Genomic DNA, 19,869 nt, shown 5'->3' with positions numbered 1-19,869 from the left:
CCAAAGAAAAACCAAGCTCAAGAGAAGACCAATATTCTTGTGAAGAGTAGCCTGAATAAAAATCAATAAACTAAAAGCAAACTTCAGCAAGTTGGAGGATATAAGTTGATGGTTTCTAGTACAAGAATTAGGAATGTCTTATTCAGAATTATAGTATGCCCCATCTGAATGATAAGGGTATAATTTGGAGCTACATTTATTCTGCATCTGTTTGTTTATCTAATCTATATAGCCAGCCATCTCACCAAGCATATGACTCCGGGTGGCGTACAGCGAAGCTAAAAACAACTAATAAACATCTAAAACCACTATCATTACTAATTATTAAAAAGATATGCAAAATATAAAAAACAGAGGTAAAACAAAGAAATAATAGATGAAGGGAAGTTAATAGCAAGGGAGCTACTTCACTGGTTCACCCATCCCTGGGTCTTCTGGCATAACCATATATTGAAGCTCAGAAATTATGAAGCCAATCTTCATAAGTGTTGGGGGGGAGAGATTCCACAGTGTGGGTAACAAAGCACAAAGAGCTCTCTTAGGGACTACCAGATGTAACTCCCTAGATCTGTGATGGCGAACCTATGGCACGTGTGCCAGAAGTGGCACGCAGAGCCCTCTCTGTGAGCACGCTAGCCATTGCCAGCTGCTCTTCTGGTTTCTGGCCAGAAGAAACCAGAAGAGGGTCCAGAGGGTCCAAAAATGCCCCCAAAATGACCCCAAAACAGGTCATTTTGGGGGTGTTTTCAAGCTGTTTTTCAGGCTGTTTTCAGACCATTTTTCAAGCCAAAAACTGCCTGAAAACACCCCCCCAAAAAACGGCCAAAAATGGCCAAAAAACAGGCATGCGCACACCTGCCAACTGGTCTTCAGGTGCCAACTGGTCTTCGGGTTTCCAGCACTCCGGCACACACACATGCACGCGTATGCACACACGTTCCGGTTTGGGCACTCGGTTCCAAAAAGGTTTGCCATCACTGCCCTAGATGATGAGACCCTTAAGACTCTTCTGGATCTAGTGGGACAAACAGATGAAGTCAGAGAATTTTATAACAAAAGAATTGTTATTTTTCTTAACAAGGTCTTAAGAACAATTCCAAAGTAGGTTCTAATTTAGATCACTTTGTTTTTTAAAAAAAGTTTTAGACATAGCACTCTCATAGTTGTCCATTTTATTTCCTGCAATTTAAAGTTGTTATTTTAGAGGATCCACGACAACCAGTGCCTCTTTTCAACTCTGGCTGGTTTGATGCCATTTCTTCTTCCTGGCTTACACATAGCCTATCAGCAATAGAATACAGGCTCTATTGATTTCATGATTCACCAAATTCAATATCTGTACACAAAATTATCTTTGCAACCAGTGAAAATGGCAAAATGAAGCCATGAGGTACTGAAGCAAGACCATGTAACATGGGTCACCTATTTTTCACCATCTCCAGGATGTCTGTTTGAGGTAGAATACCCTAAATGGTAAGAGGTCTAATTATTTAAAGGAATATCTCTTTTTATATTAACTGTTGAATGTGTCATTTTGATTATACCATTGCAACAATAACAACAAAAAAGCCAAAGGCTTCTGGAATAGTAATAAAGTCTTTTATTAATTAATGATACACCTTAGTTGTTGTTTTTTTAAAAACAAATGAAGATCTTAACTTCCTCCTCCTTCCCTTCTTCCTTTGTATGTCTTTGTGTGTATATGGATGTGAGAGGACGGGGGAGGGGGCAGGGAGGGAAAGAGAGAGAGAGAGAAGAGCAAATTTGTTTGTTTTTTCATTTTGGGCTTTACTTCATCTTAACTTCTGCCAACTGTCAAGAAGCGATTTCTTACTATTTGTTTTTACATTGGTTTACACATGATTATAAAGGTAAAGGTAAAGGTTCTCCTCACACATATGTGCTAGTCATTTCCGGCTCTAGGAGGCAGCGCTCATCTCCATTACAAAGCCAAAGAGCCAGCGCTGTCCGAAGACATCTCTGTGGTCATGTGGCCAGCATGACTAAATGCCGAAGGCGCACAGAACGCTGTTCCCTTCCCACCAAAGTGGTCCCTATTTTTCTACTTGCGTTTTTACATGCTTTCAAACTGCTAGGTTGGCAGAAGCTGGGACAAGTAATCGGCGCTCGCTCCATTACACAGTGCTAGGGATTCGAACCACTAAACTGCCAACCTTTCTGATCGACAAGCTCAGCATCTTAGCCACTAAGCCACCGCATCCCTTTACACATGATTAGAGGGAGGTAATAATGATAGACTTCTGTAGTAAAAAAAAAAATGTCTAAAGGAGGTTCCTGACCAGGTGACTTCCACATTTGTAGACGTTCTAAGCATGATAAGATTGTATGAGTTACATTTTGACACATCTGGGCAACATTTTGGAACGAGATTCACCTACAACATGTAATTTACAAACCAACACTGGATTTACAAAACATAAATATTTTAACATAAATATTTTACAAAACTGAAAAATATTTTAAAAGATTTTAATTTTTATTCTTTTTTTCCTGGGCATTAAAAACAAAGCTTATCTTTGTAGTATATAAGACCTAAAGTAATTAAGGGGAAGAAACATTGATAGGTTGGTCTGCTCACTTCGGAAGCCACAGAAAGTATAAATCATCTTAACTGGGAGACTGGCTGGCTCGGGGGATTCATAATGGAATATGATGCGTTTTAAAATCTATGTTTCCATTTCTGAATGCCAGCCTCTGAAAATTAAGTCTTCCATTGTAGCTCATCAGGGCTGTAATATTTACTCAATTAGCGGCTTACATCAGTCTTCTGAAACTGGTATTTTAAATTACAGCACTGATCAACTTTTGATCATTTCCCTGTTCTCTCTCTCCCATAAGGAAGGAAAGTCATTTTTAAGGTGATATCAACTATAACAAGTATGGATAATTTACAAACAAAGGATGGTGCTATCTTCCAAGCTACCGTTACATGTAGATTAACTGCTAGGGCAGTATGAAGCATTCAAAGCATGATAGGGTTATCAAGCATCTTTCCTTGAATCATTAATTCTGCATCTTTTGGAAGTACAAAGACTGTACCGGTTATCTGAATATGCATGGGCAGGTCCAGCAGAACTATTGTTTGTGCATGCATATTGTTAGATATTTGCATACTTACCTTGATTCGTTGAACCACAGATGCGGGAAAACAAATGGCTGTCACTGGCTGAAGCCGCGAACAGCTCCCCTGTAAAAGGAGCTGCCTCGGCTTGGTTTCTTCAGTTCCTGCAGAGAAAAAATAAAGAGTTTTACCGATCTGAGTGTCCTGCCTCTTCACTCACCCCGCAATCTAATACATACAACCAGGGATCAAGCATGCAAGCTTTCCAAAGGACATGGCTACTTTAACTCTTCATAGTTACCAAACATTTCTTTCAAATGTTTTTCAGAGACCAGGAAACTCTTTGAATAAAATAGGTAGAGAAAAAAAATAACCTCTTAATGAACAAAAAATCCTAAGAACTTGATGGTGTAGAATAAATGCAGATATGTTCATTGGTTGTAGTCTATACTGTGTGACAATGCATACTTTGCAAAGCTATCCTTTATCATTTTTATAAAAAGCTTCCTGGACATGTAACCATTCCACTGGGCCGAGATCTCAAGTCCACGCAAGTGCCTCTGTGAAAAATACTGCTTCCTCCCTCAACTCAAAAGCAACTCTTCCATAGGGACCAAGACAAGAGAAGTAGAACCTCAAGTCCCTCCACCTCTATATGTGGGCTTTTTTCCAGTTTATAATATCCTGAAAGAGAGCAGGACAGCAAGTGGATTCGCTGGCTCTAGGACTGAACAGGGAAGTTCACCAAAAACATAAGAATCTGCTAATACTTTGTGGTAAATCCTACCTCTTGATTCATTTTTTTAAGCAACCAATCAACTTCAGTTAGATAAAAATGGGGGATGGAGCTACAATCAAATTATAATTTTAGTTATTGAGAGGGTACATGTCTACAATTATTATGGTTGGTTGCACTATCAGTCAGATCTTTAGCCAACATCTAGCCATCAGCCTGATGTTTTAGTTAACATCTAGATTTGGCTAACCCTTGCTATATCCCTTTTCTGTTCTTCAATTGGTCTTTTTTGTAAGCAGTTTTTCTCATATTCATTGTTTTCATGGTGTACCAGTTTCAGTGGATCTTCTTAACTGTCCTTCAGATATTTTTCAAATGTCATATTTTATTTTACAATGGCCTGGTATATTTTCAACATTTCACACCCACATATTTTCCTTTGTAAGTAGAGTCTGTCAATGTCACTGCGTGGATGAAGGGCATGATTCATTGCCATTATTTTTCTGGTCTTCCTATGCAGGGCTTTTTAGTTTTTTCTTGAGTGTTGCTGACTATTCCAGCTCTCTATCTGAAATTACCCAAATGTTAATTCCCATGATGGTATTCTTTTCCACTGAGTTCGAACTTTAAGATCTTCTTCAAACTCATGCTGTATTTATGAAGTCACGTTCTTGACTTCAGTGCTTGATGTTGTCAGCTTGAAGGATACACAGGTATTTCCATAGGGCATTTTGATTCCTTTAGTTTTCACTATTTTGGTCTTGTTGATAGTAAGAGTGGCACATTTGTCCAGTCCAAACTCCATTACAGTATTTACAGTGGTGGGATTCAAAAAAATTTACAACTAGTTCTGTGGGTGTGGCTTGGTGGGCATGGCAGGGGACAGATACTGTAAAATCTCCATTCTCTCCTCACTCCATGGGAAAGTTGCTGCAAAATCCCATTCCCTCCCCACTCCACTGACCTGCTTTCCAGCTCTGTTCTCCTGTGCAGAGCAACAAAAGAAGATCCAGCCAATCAGCTCTAACTTGGGAGGCAGAGAATAGATGAGGGTGGGGCCAGTCAGAGGTGGTATTTGCCAGTTCTCTGAATTACTCAAAATTTCCGCTACCGGTTCTCCGGAACTGGTCAGAACCTGCTGAATACCACCTCTGAATTGTATTTTGGCTGTATATGCAGACTATATTGGGCAGCAATTCTATTTCATATGGGATTTTTCCATACAGCTTCAGATCATCCAGGTAAAGGAAGTGGATTAGTCTGGCAGATGTTTTTGATGTTTGATAGCCATGGTCTGATTTGTCCAGAATTGTTACAGAGAAATCCATGTGATGACAGACAATAGTTGTGAGAGTGAGTCTCCCTGAAAGATTTTTTTCTTATTAGTAATGTCCCCCATTCTATAATTATTCACCGCCAGCTTTGTCTTCCATAGTGCCACTGATCTTTCCACAAAGCTTCCGATATTTCTACTGATTCCTGTGATTTCTAGGCAGTTGATTATCCAATCATGTGGCAGGGTCAAATGCCTTCTTGTCCATGCTACATTCAGATTGGTCTTCCTTCTCTTGAAGTTTTCCAAATCATCTTGTTAGTTAGGAGCTAATCTCTTTCCTCTGCTATTTGGACAGTTTCCTTTCTGCCCAGGTGGACAATGTTGAACTGCATGAGCTACCACACAACTTAGCAATTTGAAAGTTGTTGAGAAGCAGGTACTTGAAGTTGCCTGGTGCTGCTCTTTTTGTTGAATTTGCATTATCAGGTAGGTTTCTCCAGATGTTCGTCAATACTCAATTTCACCTCCTTGCAGTATGTTGTTAAATTGCTTAGCAATAAGTGGGTGTAGACTAGTCAGATGTTTCAACCAAAAACCAGGCAAATCATCTACTGGGTGCTGACCAATTCTTGATCTTTCTTTCCTTTTTCTCTACCATTTCTGCTCTTATTAGAAGTTCTTTCGCTTTTTATTCTTACCCACCTGCTTTATCAAAGCTTCCTTCTTGTTGTATTTCTTTGGATGTTTCCATAGTTGAACTCAGAACTACACTGTTTCTTCTTTGCCAGGTGTTAACTGATTCATTGCAGTTCACTGTTCACCATTTTCTGATTGGGCTGAAATTGGAGATTCTGCCTATAGTGTGTGATTCGAGCTTCAAATCTGCTGGTCTTCTTGGCTGTAGCTGTTATTTGCTGCTTTATTGTTTCCAGTGCTTCCTTGATTTTCCTTGTTTCTAGGAGATATTTCTTGGTCAAATATTCTCTCTTGTTCTTCAGCTTGTTTTCTTCATCTAGCTTGCTTACATCTGATCATAGCATGCTGATCTTATTTTCCAGTTTGGAAATTCCAATTATATTTGAGATTTATTTAGTTATTTATATCCCACCTAATTATTTTTACAAATAACTCAAGACAGCAAACATATCCAACACACCTTCCTCCTTTTATTTCACAAACAACAACCACCATATGAGGTGAGATGAGGTTAGTTGGGAGAGAGTGACTGGCCCAAGGTTACCTAGCTGGTTTTCATGGCTAAGATAGAACTAGAATTCATGATATTATAGTATTGTCATATTTATTTTATTATTTATTTATTCAAATTTATTACATTATTATTTAAAAGACAGTTCCTTCTCCTACCATACTAATGAATACCATACATTGGTCATTTTAACTGAACAATCCTCACTTGAATACAATTAGGTAATTTTTCTGCATATAAAGTTAAGCATCTTAATCTGCAAGTTGGATAACAGTGAAATTGAGCTAATAATTATCACCCCTGCTGCCAAGTTTGGTTTTAATTCCTTTTAGAATTTCTTTGCCAAAAGAAGTGACTATATAATCCAGAGGTACTAATGCTCTGTCACTTAATTTTTCTTAAAGAAACAACTCAATACTTCTGAATCCAGGGGTTCTTGGTATTCATTACTTCTAGCTATGGTTGATGAACAAAATATCCTGAGAACCTAGTGAAACTAGTATACATGGTCCAGCAATTACTAACACAATAAGCTAGAACAGACAGTGGACTTTCTTCCTAAACATACAGTCATAAATTTTGGACTAGATTGAAATGTGAAGCTCTGTTGTTCACAAACATGACTAAAACTACAGGCAGCTCTAAATGAAACTGAAATTTTGTTGAATTTGCATTATCAGGTAGGTTTCTCCAGATGTTTGTCAATACTCAATTTCACCTCCTTGCAGTATGTTGTTAAATTGCTTAGCAAGAATAAGTGGGTGTAGACTAGTCAGATGTTTCAACCAAAAACCAGGCAAATCATCTACTGGGTGCTGACCAATTCTTGATCTTTCTTTCCTTTTTCTCTTCCATTTCTGCTCTTATTAGAAGTTCTTTCGCTTTTTATTCTTACCCACCTGCTTTATCAAAGCTTCCTTCTTGTTGTATTTCTTTGGATGTTTCCATAGTTGAACTCAGAACTACACTGTTTCTTCTTTGCCAGGTGTTAACTGATTCATTGCAGTTCACTGTTCACCATTTTCTGATTGGGCTGAAATTGGAGATTCTGCCTATAGTGTGTGATTCGAGCTTCAAATCTGCTGGTCTTCTTGGCTGTAGCTGTTATTTGCTGCTTTATTGTTTCCAGTGCTTCCTTGATTTTCCTTGTTTCTAGGAAATATTTCTTGGTCAAATATTCTTGTTATATTCCCGATCGGAAGGAAGACGCTAGGTTCAGTGACTTCAGCTCTTTATTTTATTTAAGATCGGCTTGGCTTGGCTCGGGCGCGCGGCGGTTTATATGGATCTAGCCGGCCGAGCCGCGTAATGACACCGCTTTAAATCTCCCGCGATCGGTTTCCTCCAATCGCAGGAGATTCTCAGCGGGCCAATCGGCGAGGCTCGCCCGCCAATCGGGTCGCCGCGCGCCTTGGCCAATCAGGAACGGGTATTTACAAGAATGCAAATGTACAGTACAGAACACCCCTCCCTCTTGGTATGGTCCTACATAACGTAGTCCCATAAGTAGGCGGGGCTCCGTACTTGCCTACTGGACCTGCGCAAGTTAGTTGTTGCTTGTTCGTCGGACGGTTCGGTCGGGTTCCATGTCACTCCCGGTCTCCTCGATGGAACCGCCTGGAATGGTGAGCCGGGCCTTCCGCTGCAGCTCCCTCCCGGTCTACCTGGGTTGGTTGAGCTGCGGCCTTCAATGCTCCCGCTCGGTCTTTCCGGGCTGGTTGAGCTGGCTTGGCTGTTTCTTATTAGTGAGGCTTCGGGTCGTTCTTCTGCTTCTGGCTCAGCAGGTGAGTATTCCTGGTTTCTTTTTTGTTGGGGTTGGTTTTCGGGGCCGGGGTCTTCCCTCCCCTCTTGGTTGGTTCCTTTCTCTGTGTGGGCTTGCGTGTCGGTTGTATTTCCCATGTTGGTTCTTGATCTTAATTGGTCGATATGTCATTTCCATGCTCATCCGTCCGTTGTTTGCAGTCGGTACGAGCGGGGACCTGTCACCTGGGTTATGGTTGCTGGTACCCAGAGGGGGTCCCCCGTGAGGTTCCTTGCATATACCGTGTCGCCCGGTATGAATGCCCGGTACTTGCTGGATGAGTCGGAGGGGTTTTCTGGGTTGTATGTGGGGTGCAGTCTGTCTAGTGGGGATCTTAATTTCCTCCCCATTAGTAGTTCTGCCGGGCTTTTATTGGTTGTCGTGTTGGGTGTTATGTGCTGTATGAATAGCATTTTATTAATTTTTTCCTGTATCTCCCCGGTTTCTATTTTTTGAATTGTTTTTTTTTTTTTTTTGTAAATTGTACCATTCGTTCCACCCTCCCGTTCGCCGCCGGATGTGCCGGCGCTGTCAGTGCATGTCGTATTCCCTGTTCTGCCAGGAATTTTTCGAATTCTAGTGAGGTGAATTGGGGCCCGTTATCGGAGACGATGACGTCTGGGAGGCCGTGGGTTGAAAATAGTCTATTTAGTTCTTTGGTGACGGCCTCTGTGGTGGTGGTTCTCATGTTGCTTACCTCCAGCCAGTTGGAGTAAGCATCTACCGTGATGAGGAAGGTGTGCCCCTTTGTAGGTCCGGCGAAGTCTATATGAATCCTGGACCATGGGCCCCTGGGGGTCTCCCATTCCCTGATTGGGGCGGCGGAGGGGGGTTGGTCTGGATTCTTGGCATGGTCTGAATGTTGCCACCCAAGCCTCGATTTGATTGTCCATCCCTGGCCACCAGGCATAACTCCTGGCCAGGGCTTTAGCCCTAACGATGCCTGGGTGTCTCTCATGCAATAGTTCCAAGACCCTTTTTTGCAGTTTCTCCGGAATGACAACCCTGTCCCCCCATAGTAAGCAACCTTTTTGTATTGACAGTTCTGTTTGTTGGTTCCGAAATGCCCTGAATTGTCCATCGTTTTCTGTTTCCGGCCAACCTTTTTCTACCCAATGCAAAACCCGCGCCTGACTTTTGTCTTTATTGGTTTCCCGGGCAATGTCTGACGCGGTCACAGGGAGATTGGGTAGAGTTTCTATGCTGAGGGTGGATGTTGTGGGGGCTGGGTCAGCGTCCATGTCGGGCAATGGTGTGCGGCTCAAAGCGTCTGTGTGAGCAATAGTCTTACCGGGTCGGTGATTTAACCGGTAGCTGTAGGCGGCCAGGAATTCGGACCACCTGGTCATTCTCGGGGATAGAATGTTCGGTGTGGCCCTGTCTCCTTCCAGGATTCCCAACAGCGGTTTGTGGTCGGTGATAATGGTGAAGGTTCTGCCGTAAAGGTACTCGTGGAACCTTTTTATGGCGGCGACGATTGCCAGGGCCTCTTTATCCAGTTGACTGTAATTCCTTTCTGGTTTGGAAAGAGTTCTTGAGAAAAAGGTGATGGGTGCCTCTTTCCCGTCCGGGAGAATGTGGCTGAGGACAGCTCCGACGCCGAAGGGTGATGCGTCGCATGTGACCACTAGTGGCAGGGTGTCGCTGTATTGAATGAGGACAGCGTCTGATGTGAGTAGGTCTTTTGTCCGGCTGAATGCGATTTCTTCTTGCTTCCCCCAGTTCCAAACGGCCGTTTTGTCGAGCAGCCTATGCAAAGGCTCCGCTACCGTCGCCTTCTGGGGCAGGAAAACATTATAGAAGTTAATCAGCCCGAGGAATGCCTGCAGTTCGGTTTTATTTTTTGGTTTGGGGGCTTCTTTGATGGCCCTGATTTTTTTTTCTGTGGGGTGGATCCCGTGCTGGTCTAGGAGGTACCCCAGGAATTCGACTTTCTCAGTGTGGAGCTGGCATTTTTCTTTTTTGACTTTCAGCCCCGCGTCTTTGAATTTTTGTAGTACCTCCCTCAGGCGGCTTTCCAATTGCTTTGTGTTTGCCGCGGATACCAGCACATCATCAAAATAGGGCACTACCCCCTTGAAGCCCTGGAGTAACCTTTCCATGAGGCTCTGGAAAATTCCCGGTGCCACGCTGACTCCGAACTGGAGTCTCTTGCAGCGAAAGGCTCCCCGGTGTGTCACTATGGTTTGCGCCTCAGCGGTTTCTTCGTCGACCGGCAGTTGCTGATAGGCTTGTGCCAGGTCGAGTTTTGCGAAGACCTTGCCCGCCCCCCAGTGAATGCAGTAGGTGCTGCACTACCGGGACGGGGTAGGCGCTTTGCTGTAATGCGCAGTTGAGGGTGGCCTTATAGTCCCCACAAATTCTCACCGACCCATCGGGCTTGACCGGGGTGACTATGGGTGTCTCCCATCTAGCGTGGTCGATCGGTTCTAGCACTCCCTGTTTGATGAGTTTGTCTATTTGCTCATCGATCTTGGGTCTGAGTGCGAAAGGTACCCGCCGCGGCTTAAGGCGGATTGAGGGAATGCTGGGGTCTAGGCTGAAGGAAATCAGGGCCCCACGGTACTTGCCTAGGTTGCTGTCGAAGACCTCTTGGAAATCCCTCGCGAGTTGTTCCTCCCAGTCTGCGTCGGTGATGAGGTCGATGCCGGTCACCCCGATTCCGAGCGGCGCGAACCACTGTAGTCCCAAGAGGCTGGGTCGGTCTCGGTCCACGATTGTTAATGGGAGTGTTGCAGTTCTCCTTTGAAATTTACTTTGAATTGTCCGGTTCTGACTACAGGGATGCGGTTCCCTTGGTAGTCTTTTAAGATTAGCCTTTGGCTCTCCAGTTCTTTCTTTCGGATGTTGGGCACCAGGCGCTTGATTTCCCGCCATGCAACCATGGAGAGGTAGGATCCGGAATCCACCTCCATTTTGCATGGCTGGCCCTCGATGCCCACTTCCACGTATACCTTTCGGGCGTCCCCGCTAGAAGAATGGCCGATGATGACCGTCTGATGGGTTTCTTCCCTCTGCCGGTCCTCGCCGCCTCATCGGGTCCATCCGTCTCGGTTCCACCGGTTCTCGGTTGGGCGGTCTCTGTTCTGAGGGGGGGTGCTGTCTCGCCTTTGGCTGCTGCCGTTTGGTCGTCGAGGACTGTAGTTCCGTTTGAACCGGCAGACTCGAGCGATGTGTCCCCTTTTATCGCAGTGGCGGCAGATTGCATCAAAGAAACGGCAATCTGCTCGCGGATGGTCACCCCCGCACCCGGCACATTGCAGCCCCGACTTACGACTCCGCCGCTTGCGCCGGTCCCGGTCTGTCTGGAGTCGGTGGATGTCTTCCTCTCCATTGGTGGTGTCGGAGAGGGAGTCGAGGTCGCCGTGATGGGTGGTGGTGGTCGCCCAGCGGGGTGTCTCGGGAACGGTCTCTGGTGTCTGGGTTGCTTCCGTGATTACGGGCCGATCTGTCCCGTCGGTTCGCCGCATTCTGGCTGCGGATTTCCAGGTTGCCTCGGCGGCGGTGGCCTCGGCAAGGGCGTCTGCGAGGGAGATGTCGCCCCGTGCCATTAATCGGCTCTGCAGGACGGGGTCTTTGAGCCCGAGGACAACGCGGTCTCGTAACGCCTCGTCCATGTCTGTGAACCCGCACATGCCCCCCAGGTCTCGTAGGTCAGCTACGAAATCGCTGATACTCTCACCCTCCTTCTGATTCCTGCGATAGAATTCATGCCGCCTGATGAGGGTGGGCACGGCGGGGGCATAGTGGTTCCGCAACAGAGGTTCGAGGTCGGCCCAATCCATCGCCTTCACATCCTCGGGCTTCGCAAGGGCTTTTGCCATTTTGAACACTGCAGGCCCACAGTGTGTCAGGAAAACGGCCCTTTTCTTTTGTCCATTGGCGTCCTTGAGGTTGCTACTTTCTAGGAACATCAGGAATCGATCTATGTATGATTCCCAGTCCTCAGTAGCTTGGTTGAAAGGGGTGGGTGGCGCGATGTTGGCCATCTTTGCTGGATGCCTCGATCTTGGTGCCACGTGGTGGGGGGGATCAGTTCCAAGATCCCACCTTCGTCGCCAGTGTTATATTCCCAATCGGAAGGAAGACGCTAGGTTCAGTGACTTCAGCTCTTTATTTTATTTAAGATTGGCTTGGCTTGGCTCGGGCGCGCGGCGGCTTATATGGATCTAGCCGGCCGAGCCGCGGCCAATGACACTGCTTTAAATCTCCTGCAATCGGTTTCCTCCAATCGCGGGAGATTCTCAGCGGGCCAATCGGCGAGGCTCGCCCGGCCAATCGGGTCGCCGCGCGCCTTGGCCAATCAGGAACGGGTATTTACAAGAATGCAAATGTACAGTACAGAACAATTCTCTCTTGTTCTTCAGCTTGTTTTCTTCATCTAGCTTGCTTACATCTGATCATAGCATGCTGATCTTATATCCCACCTAATTATTTTTACAAATAACTCAAGACAGCAAACATATCCAACACACCTTCCTCCTTTTATTTCACAAACAACAACCACCATATGAGGTGAGATGAGGTGAGTTGGGAGAGAGTGACTGGCCCAAGGTTACCTAGCTGGTTTTCATGGCTAAGATAGAACTAGAATTCATGATATTATAGTATTGTCATATTTATTTTATTATTTATTTATTCAAATTTATTACATTATTATTTAAAAGACAGTTCCTTCTCCTACCATACTAATGAATACCATTGGTCATTTTAACTGAACAATCCTCACTTGAATAGAAGCCTAATACAATTAGGTAATTTTTCTGCATATAAAGGTAAGCATCTTAATCTGCAAGTTGGATAACAGTGAAATTGAGCTAATAATTATCACCCCTGCTGCCAAGTTTGGTTTAAATTCCTTTTAGAATTTCTTTGCCAAAAGAAGTGACTATATAATCCAGAGGTACTAATGCTCTGTCACTTAATTTTTCTTAAAGAAACAACTCAATACTTCTGAATCCAGGGGTTCTTGGTATTCATTACTTCTAGCTATGGTTGATGAACAAAATATCCTGAGAACCTAGTGAAACTAGTATACATGGTCCAGCAATTACTAACACAATAAGCTAGAACAGACAGTGGACTTTCTTCCTAAACACACAGTCATAAATTTTGGACTAGATTGAAATGTGAAGCTCTGTTGTTCACAAACATGACTAAAACTACAGGCAGCTCTAAATGAAACTGAAATTTCAGGAAAGAACAAGCTAGCAAGAGAAGATCTGATCGGTGCTTGCAAAAACAGATTGATAATCACCAACATAATTTTTGGACTGCAGAGTTCAATAAGCAATCAAGATGAGAAACGTTCACACAGAAGAGAAAGAATAAAAGAAGATTTGCAAAAATCAGTTCAGAAGAAGGAAAGAGGTTGACATCTATCACAAGTAAACATGGCATGTAGTATTTGGAAGCTGTGGGCTAAATGTCAGCTGTAGCCATACTGACAGGGAGATGTTTCCTACATCGGGATAACTTGCCTAAATTTACGCTCAGATCAAATCAGATTTAATTCACAGTTCAAGACTAAACAGAAGCTGTATACTGTCAACTTGACCTGGGCAAAGCAGAGTCTTCTTTTGTACTGCCTCAGGAATCAAGTATCTTGGGCCAGCCCTGGAGTTGTCCAACATATAACTTATTCAATATATATATTTTACCTCTTTCATATACTTTGAATGTCCTTACAGATGAACTGAGAGTGCATCTTTTTTCTTTCTTTCTTTCGTGAGGACAGTAAGCACTGCATATTCTGCAAATGCAGGTTTACTGCTCTCCTGGAAAAAAATATGGAGGAGGAGGTGTAAAACTGTCATCCGACTACTGAAGATCCAAGTCGGTCAGGAAATGCTCCTATATTCTGGTGCTTCAGAATAAATCCTGAAATAAATTCCAGGGCCTCAGTATTGTTTTTTTTTTTAATCCTGGATGAGGAATAGCTGCCAATGAGCTTCATGGAATGAGGAAGAGCTCTCTCTTCAACCTGTTGCTGAATTTTTCTCTCTCTCTTTTTAAATTAAGTTTATATATATTATTACAAGTTTGAAAAATAATGCAAAACAGATAAAATGAAAAATAGTAAAAAAGAGCAACAACAAATGGAACAATCATAAATCTAATCATATCAAGTATAGATATCAAACAACATAGAAAAATTATAATTTAAGGGACAATGAGATTCTATCATCTATGACAAAAGGAAATATACCACATTACTTGGATCAGGAGAAAACATTGCCATTTCAAAAATGGATAAATTACACATCTCCTGAATTCAATTTTAATTAATGGGCATCACCTTCCAGTTTCTCATGATATAATTCTTCTTCTCAAAGTCTATAAAAAAAAAACATTCACATTCTACATTTCTGGATCAGAATTTAGCGTAATATTAATTTTGTGGGCATTGAGAGATGTATGTTCCATAAAAGATGCTAACAATTCAAAAGACCAAATTGTGAGAGTTGATGACCCTTCACATTTTTTTTTACATAGCCAACAAAAAGAATATCTGATTCTATTCTTTCAGATATGGGGCGGCCAGTAAACTCAACATTATTGGATATTGCAGTGTTATTTAGTCTGTGCAGGTAGACCTTGAGCCCAAAATTTCCACTGCTAAGCAAGGCAGCTGTTAATTTTATTTTGCCCCATTTTGCCACCTCATTGCTTCTTCTAAGTTTTGGAACACAGAGATTTTTCCAAAATATTTAATTAACTGGTACATTGGAAATAAGTTTATTTCATTAGACAGCTGGACAAGACTATGTAGATGCCTTTGTATGATATCTGCAAGAATGGTGCAATTGGCATTAGAATGAAAATATTTTATCTGCAATTGGCTTGAATCACAAAGTATAAACTATCTTATGAGAAGAAGGGGGGGGGAAACCGTCAGAAATCTGAACTGCTAAACTACCCATTTAAAAATGCAGCTGGGACAGGAAAGGCAGCAAGAGATTTAGGCTTTCAGACTGAGATTAGTAGAACTGTGATTTGTTTTGTCAATCGTAGTTTGTTACTGGAATTGGTGCAGGGGAATAAACACCTGAAGCCTAAGGAAAAGACAAACCACCTTTCAATCTAACTGTATTTTATTTATTTAATCAGTCCACGAGCTGAAAATAAGTATAAAAGAGGACAGAAGTAGAATTTAAAAAAACAAAAAACAAGGGACCTGAAAGCCAAATGTGGAAGCTTATATTTTAATATTTAAAGAGGCATCTTTTTCCAAAGTGCAGTCATTGAATTGGTACAACGGCCCAATTAAACAATGCCACTTTAGCAATATGTGCAAATCAATGGGATAGTTACCTTGGAAACTTGAGTATGATTTCCAGGTAATTTAGAGGCTGCCCACCAACAATGATCTTGCCTATCTTTGGGACTCGTTGAGAATCCTGCACAGCGATCTGCTTGTCAACAGAATCTATCAAGCAAAGCTCTGAGGCTTTCTATTGGAAAACACCAACCAAGAATAGCAGTTATATTTTCAGCTGTGATTGCTTTTGATTTACGTTCCTTGAAAACTTTGCACTCTGGCAGTTGAAATGGATATGCATTTAACAGCAGGAGCAAAGCATGGGTGCATTTTGAGGATTATTGTGGGAGTGTCATCACGTAGACAGCCAGGGTTTTTTGGGGATTTTTGTCTTGAAGTCTTTCCATTATTATTCCAGCAGACTAGGAGAAATGAATTAAGGTCAAGGAATAAAGCAGCCATTGTATATCAGCATTGCCATCCGCTCCCTTGGTGCATTGTTTCAATTACAGGTCATTAACTGGAATAAGGATGCCTGGTTTGCTAAACAAATGCAGATGGGGTAGTCAGACTCAAGAGAGAGTGAAAGCAAAATATCCCAGGGAGACCTGTCATTTTGTCTCAATGTTTTGCCTGCCCATCTGCTACTCCTGGCAAGGATGGCTACACCTGAGACACTTGAAAACAGGCAAAACAGATTTTGCAACATAGCCAAAATGGTCATCGTTACTATGAAATGCCTCATCACAGATTCTCCCAATTGCCAAACTTAATGGCTGGTTATTCATTTTCTGCAGATTTTCTCACAATAATTCCTGATTAGTTTCCTTATTTTACTTCATTTTACATTTCATTTCATTTTGATTGTATTCACCTTTAATATTTTTTTACAAATAAGTCAAGGTGTCAAATGTACTTAATATTCCTTCCTCCTCCTAATTTCCTCACAATAACAACCTTACGAAATAATTTGGGTTGAGGAAAGTTACTAGTGCACCCAACTGGCTTTCATGGCTAAAGCAGGACTAGAACTCTCAGTCTCCTGGTTTCTAGCCTGGTGTCTTAACCACTAGATTAATCTGACTCTCAATATGCTTCTCTTTATAAAAATCACTGGTCATAGTGAGACTAGTACATTTATTAATATATGATATTTTCTTTCAGTGATTCACTCAGGATTGCAGAAAAGTGAATTTTGACGCATTACCTGGATAATTCTGAAAGTCAACTATACAAAGTTTCATTCTCTCAACAGAATTCTACTCATTACTAACCAATTTACAAATATTTCATTTTAAACACATTTTGTAGTTTAAGATATGACACATTTTACAAACTCATCCACTGTGAGTGACAAAGTATGGGTGGCTAGGGCATTGTGTGAACTCAATGAAATGTGCTAATTCCATAAGCTATGGCTCAACATGATTTATCTGTGTTGTTTTCATTTATTGCAGGCTGGGTCAGGTATAATATTGACTTCAGGAACCATATCCTTTCTAAATTTCCCAAACTTATCTCTGGATTAATAGTGCCTTTTAAAACTAATTTTGACTGGCTAGCAACAATGGTCATTGTGGATAGTAAATGACTTGAAATGCTGGGGCACAGCTGATATATAAGACTACATCCAAAAGTGAGCAGGGCCAAGACTGACTTGAGGAAGGGGTTCAGTGGGGAATGCAGAGGGTACCTTAAACAGCCACAATGATGCTTGTAATAGCCACACGATTGTTAGGATCCTGTTCATTCCCCCCACTTTCAGCCACTCTGAGCTATGTACAGTCCTTTAGAAGGCCTTGTTAATTGCCTAACTAACTTCAATTAAACAATCCTGTTCAAACTGATTCCTTGTTTACATGATGGAATTGCAGTGCCCCAAATTCCCAAGCAATTCTTCTTGCTGGGCATCTGGGATTGCTAAATCAATACTTCAGAAATAAACTACTTTTTAAAAGACTCATGTAATTGGTTCTGGGTTTTCATGCTTGAGGAATTTAACCTTTAAAAATTCCAGCCCAGACTGATGTGTTCCATATAGTTTGAATGAATGTGAGAATCAAATCTTAATTACTGTAAATAGCATTCCTTTTCTCATACACTGCTAGCCAGCTGCCATGTTGACAAAGTCATAGAGATGGCCGTTAAATAGAAGAAAATTACATCTAAAATATTTATTCAAGTAAGGAGTGAGAGTTAAAAAGGTAACAGAGATGAGATGAAAATCCAGTGCAGTTGTAGTAACCTCTTTAATAAGAATATGATGGACTGGGAATAGACTACCTCATTCAAACCCTGGTGAATGAAACTTCCTCCAAATGTTACTGTTCCGTCATTAGCTTTGGAGAGTTGATGGTGATGAGAATATAGAAACAGAAAAATAGAAGACTGACAACAGAAAAATATCTAGTAGTCCATTGAGTCTGCCTTTTGAGGGAGGTCTTTTTGTTCATTTTTGTTTTCTTTTTAATTTATGTTTTTATTATTTTTAATTATTAGAAATTATATATGAAACAGTTTTTCTGGGAATTTTCTGGGAAATAGAATTCTTCTGAGCTGGTAGAATTCTTCCACCTAACTTAAAATTGCCACGGTTGAGAAACATTGATATAAAAGACACAGTTTGTGTACTAAATTTGATATGGGGAAAAAAATTACCACTTTGTATTCTCCACTATGCACATTGTTCAGGGAAGGCAAACTCCCAGAGGAATAGTTGTTTCAATTTTATTTTATTTATTTATTTATTTAAAAAGTCTTATTTCCATTTATGAGGATAACATCATCTGAACATAATAGAATATATTTTTCACCAGATATGCATAGGACAGGAATCCCCAAACTTGGCAACTTTAAGACTTGTGGACTTCAACTCCCATAATTCCAGCATAACTGGAGACCTCTGGTATAGGATAATAACTTAATAGCTCTTTTTCCCATTTTTTTTTTACCTCTCATTAAATTGCTCTTGGAAAAGGAGTTCAATTTTACTTTGAGGAGAGAGGTCATTTATGTAATTTGTCTAAATATTGCTTCGTACAATACATACTGTTTTCTAAGCTACTGAGCCATTCAAAAAGACCAAAGATGAAACTCATAACCAGTTAAACATTGTATGGCAAACTGTGGCTCCTAGAGTTTTAGACTTGAATTTCATTAACACTGAAACCTTAATAATCTACTAGTGTAATAGCTACGGTATACCAATTTGTCACTTGGTTGCTGGAGCAAAACTCACAATTCCGTGATCCATTAGTCGTGCCAGTTGCTCGAGAGTTCAAAGTAGATTGGCTGAACTTGTCAAGATATTTTTTTTTTAAATTCCCAAGCAGGGCTGTTTGTTTGGGTTTGGGTGCTGTGGGGCATCCCATCTCTGTGAAGAAGAAGGTGGCTAAGGAGATTCACACCGCTGGTATTGAGTGACAGTATCAGTAAATAAGGTTATCAAAGGTTCATTTTCTCACTTGCAAGACATGAGAAAGTTTTTTTTTGGGGGGGGGGTACTTACAGAGCTTTATTCTGATGATGAATCCTCAGTTGAATAATCAGTCATGACATGACATTGCCATTTAGCCTGTGACCAAACACAGTTGCATTAATTTCCCATTAAATCAAGAAGGGTTGCTTTGAAGTGAGTGAGCTCTATCCAGCTATATCTATCTACTGCTGTAAAATAGGATTTCACTCCTGCCATCTCTATAAATTATAGGAAGAAGTGGGAGAAGGAACCAGTTACAAGAGCAGAATCCCACTGATGCAACAAGGATGAGGAGAAGCAGAATATTTTTAGAGATGGATCCAATAATGAAGATCTGATATTCTGCTGCTTGTAACGTTGTGATTTCCAGTTTCTGCCATGATCAGAATAACAATTTCTAACATTAGTAGAGAAAGCCATTTTAAAACACAAATTCATCAACATACACAACTCTCTATAACCAAATATAGTACTACGCTTTGCTTAAGTGCATATCTATCAATATGTCCCTGAGAAGAAGGAGGTAGAGCTGTTACATTGGGGAACTTTTGCCGTTGCTTTTAATAATGCCCAATATTATAGTTCACTTGGAAGGTAGGTTCTAAAGGAAGTCATGTCAATGAATAATATATAATTTACATTCATAAATTTTAGAGTAGAGGTTGGATCAAGGCCTAGTAAGACTAGACTTACTGAAATCAATGGTACTTAAATTAGTCACTATCTTCACATTGATTTCTGTGGAGGTCCAAATCTGGATCCAATCCAGTGTTATAATCCCTCTACTGAAGGTAGTTTTTCACAAATATATTGTTTACTCTCTCCCATAAAGCTTGTATATACACTATGTACAATGGGAATACTGCTCACTAACTCAATGGAATAATCAATGTACCTGGCGCCCATTTTTCTCCCTGTGATCCAAGAGTCCAATAAAATAAATAATAGATTTAATGTTATCTATTATATACACAAGCCCATTTTAGAACTACTATAGCTGTAGAAGACAGAGCAATGTTCCCTTTGCT

The 19,869-nt window shown here is 41.5% G+C and overlaps 1 long non-coding RNA gene across 1 annotated transcript in view; it reads right to left on the bottom strand.

The window, feature by feature from the left end:
* Nucleotides 1-1,631: 1,631 nt before the first annotated feature.
* Nucleotides 1,632-19,869, bottom strand: part of LOC148133168 (uncharacterized) — a 59,334-nt gene continuing 41,096 nt past the window's right edge. Inside the window, exons 2-3 of the long non-coding RNA XR_015746545.1 lie at nt 3,140-3,246; nt 1,632-1,690 (exon numbers count right to left, since the gene is read on the bottom strand). This is a non-coding gene — a long non-coding RNA (uncharacterized LOC148133168). The remainder of the gene's footprint in view (nt 1,691-3,139; nt 3,247-19,869) is intronic.

Source organism: Notechis scutatus, chromosome 1 (assembly GCF_049901735.1).
Source record: "Notechis scutatus isolate UNSWTSFEM ecotype Mainland chromosome 1, rNotScu1.2, whole genome shotgun sequence".
Lineage (NCBI taxonomy): Eukaryota > Metazoa > Chordata > Lepidosauria > Squamata > Elapidae > Notechis > Notechis scutatus.
The sequence above is the reverse complement of the archived record's forward strand: the minus strand, read 5'-3'. Positions and strand labels throughout refer to the sequence as shown.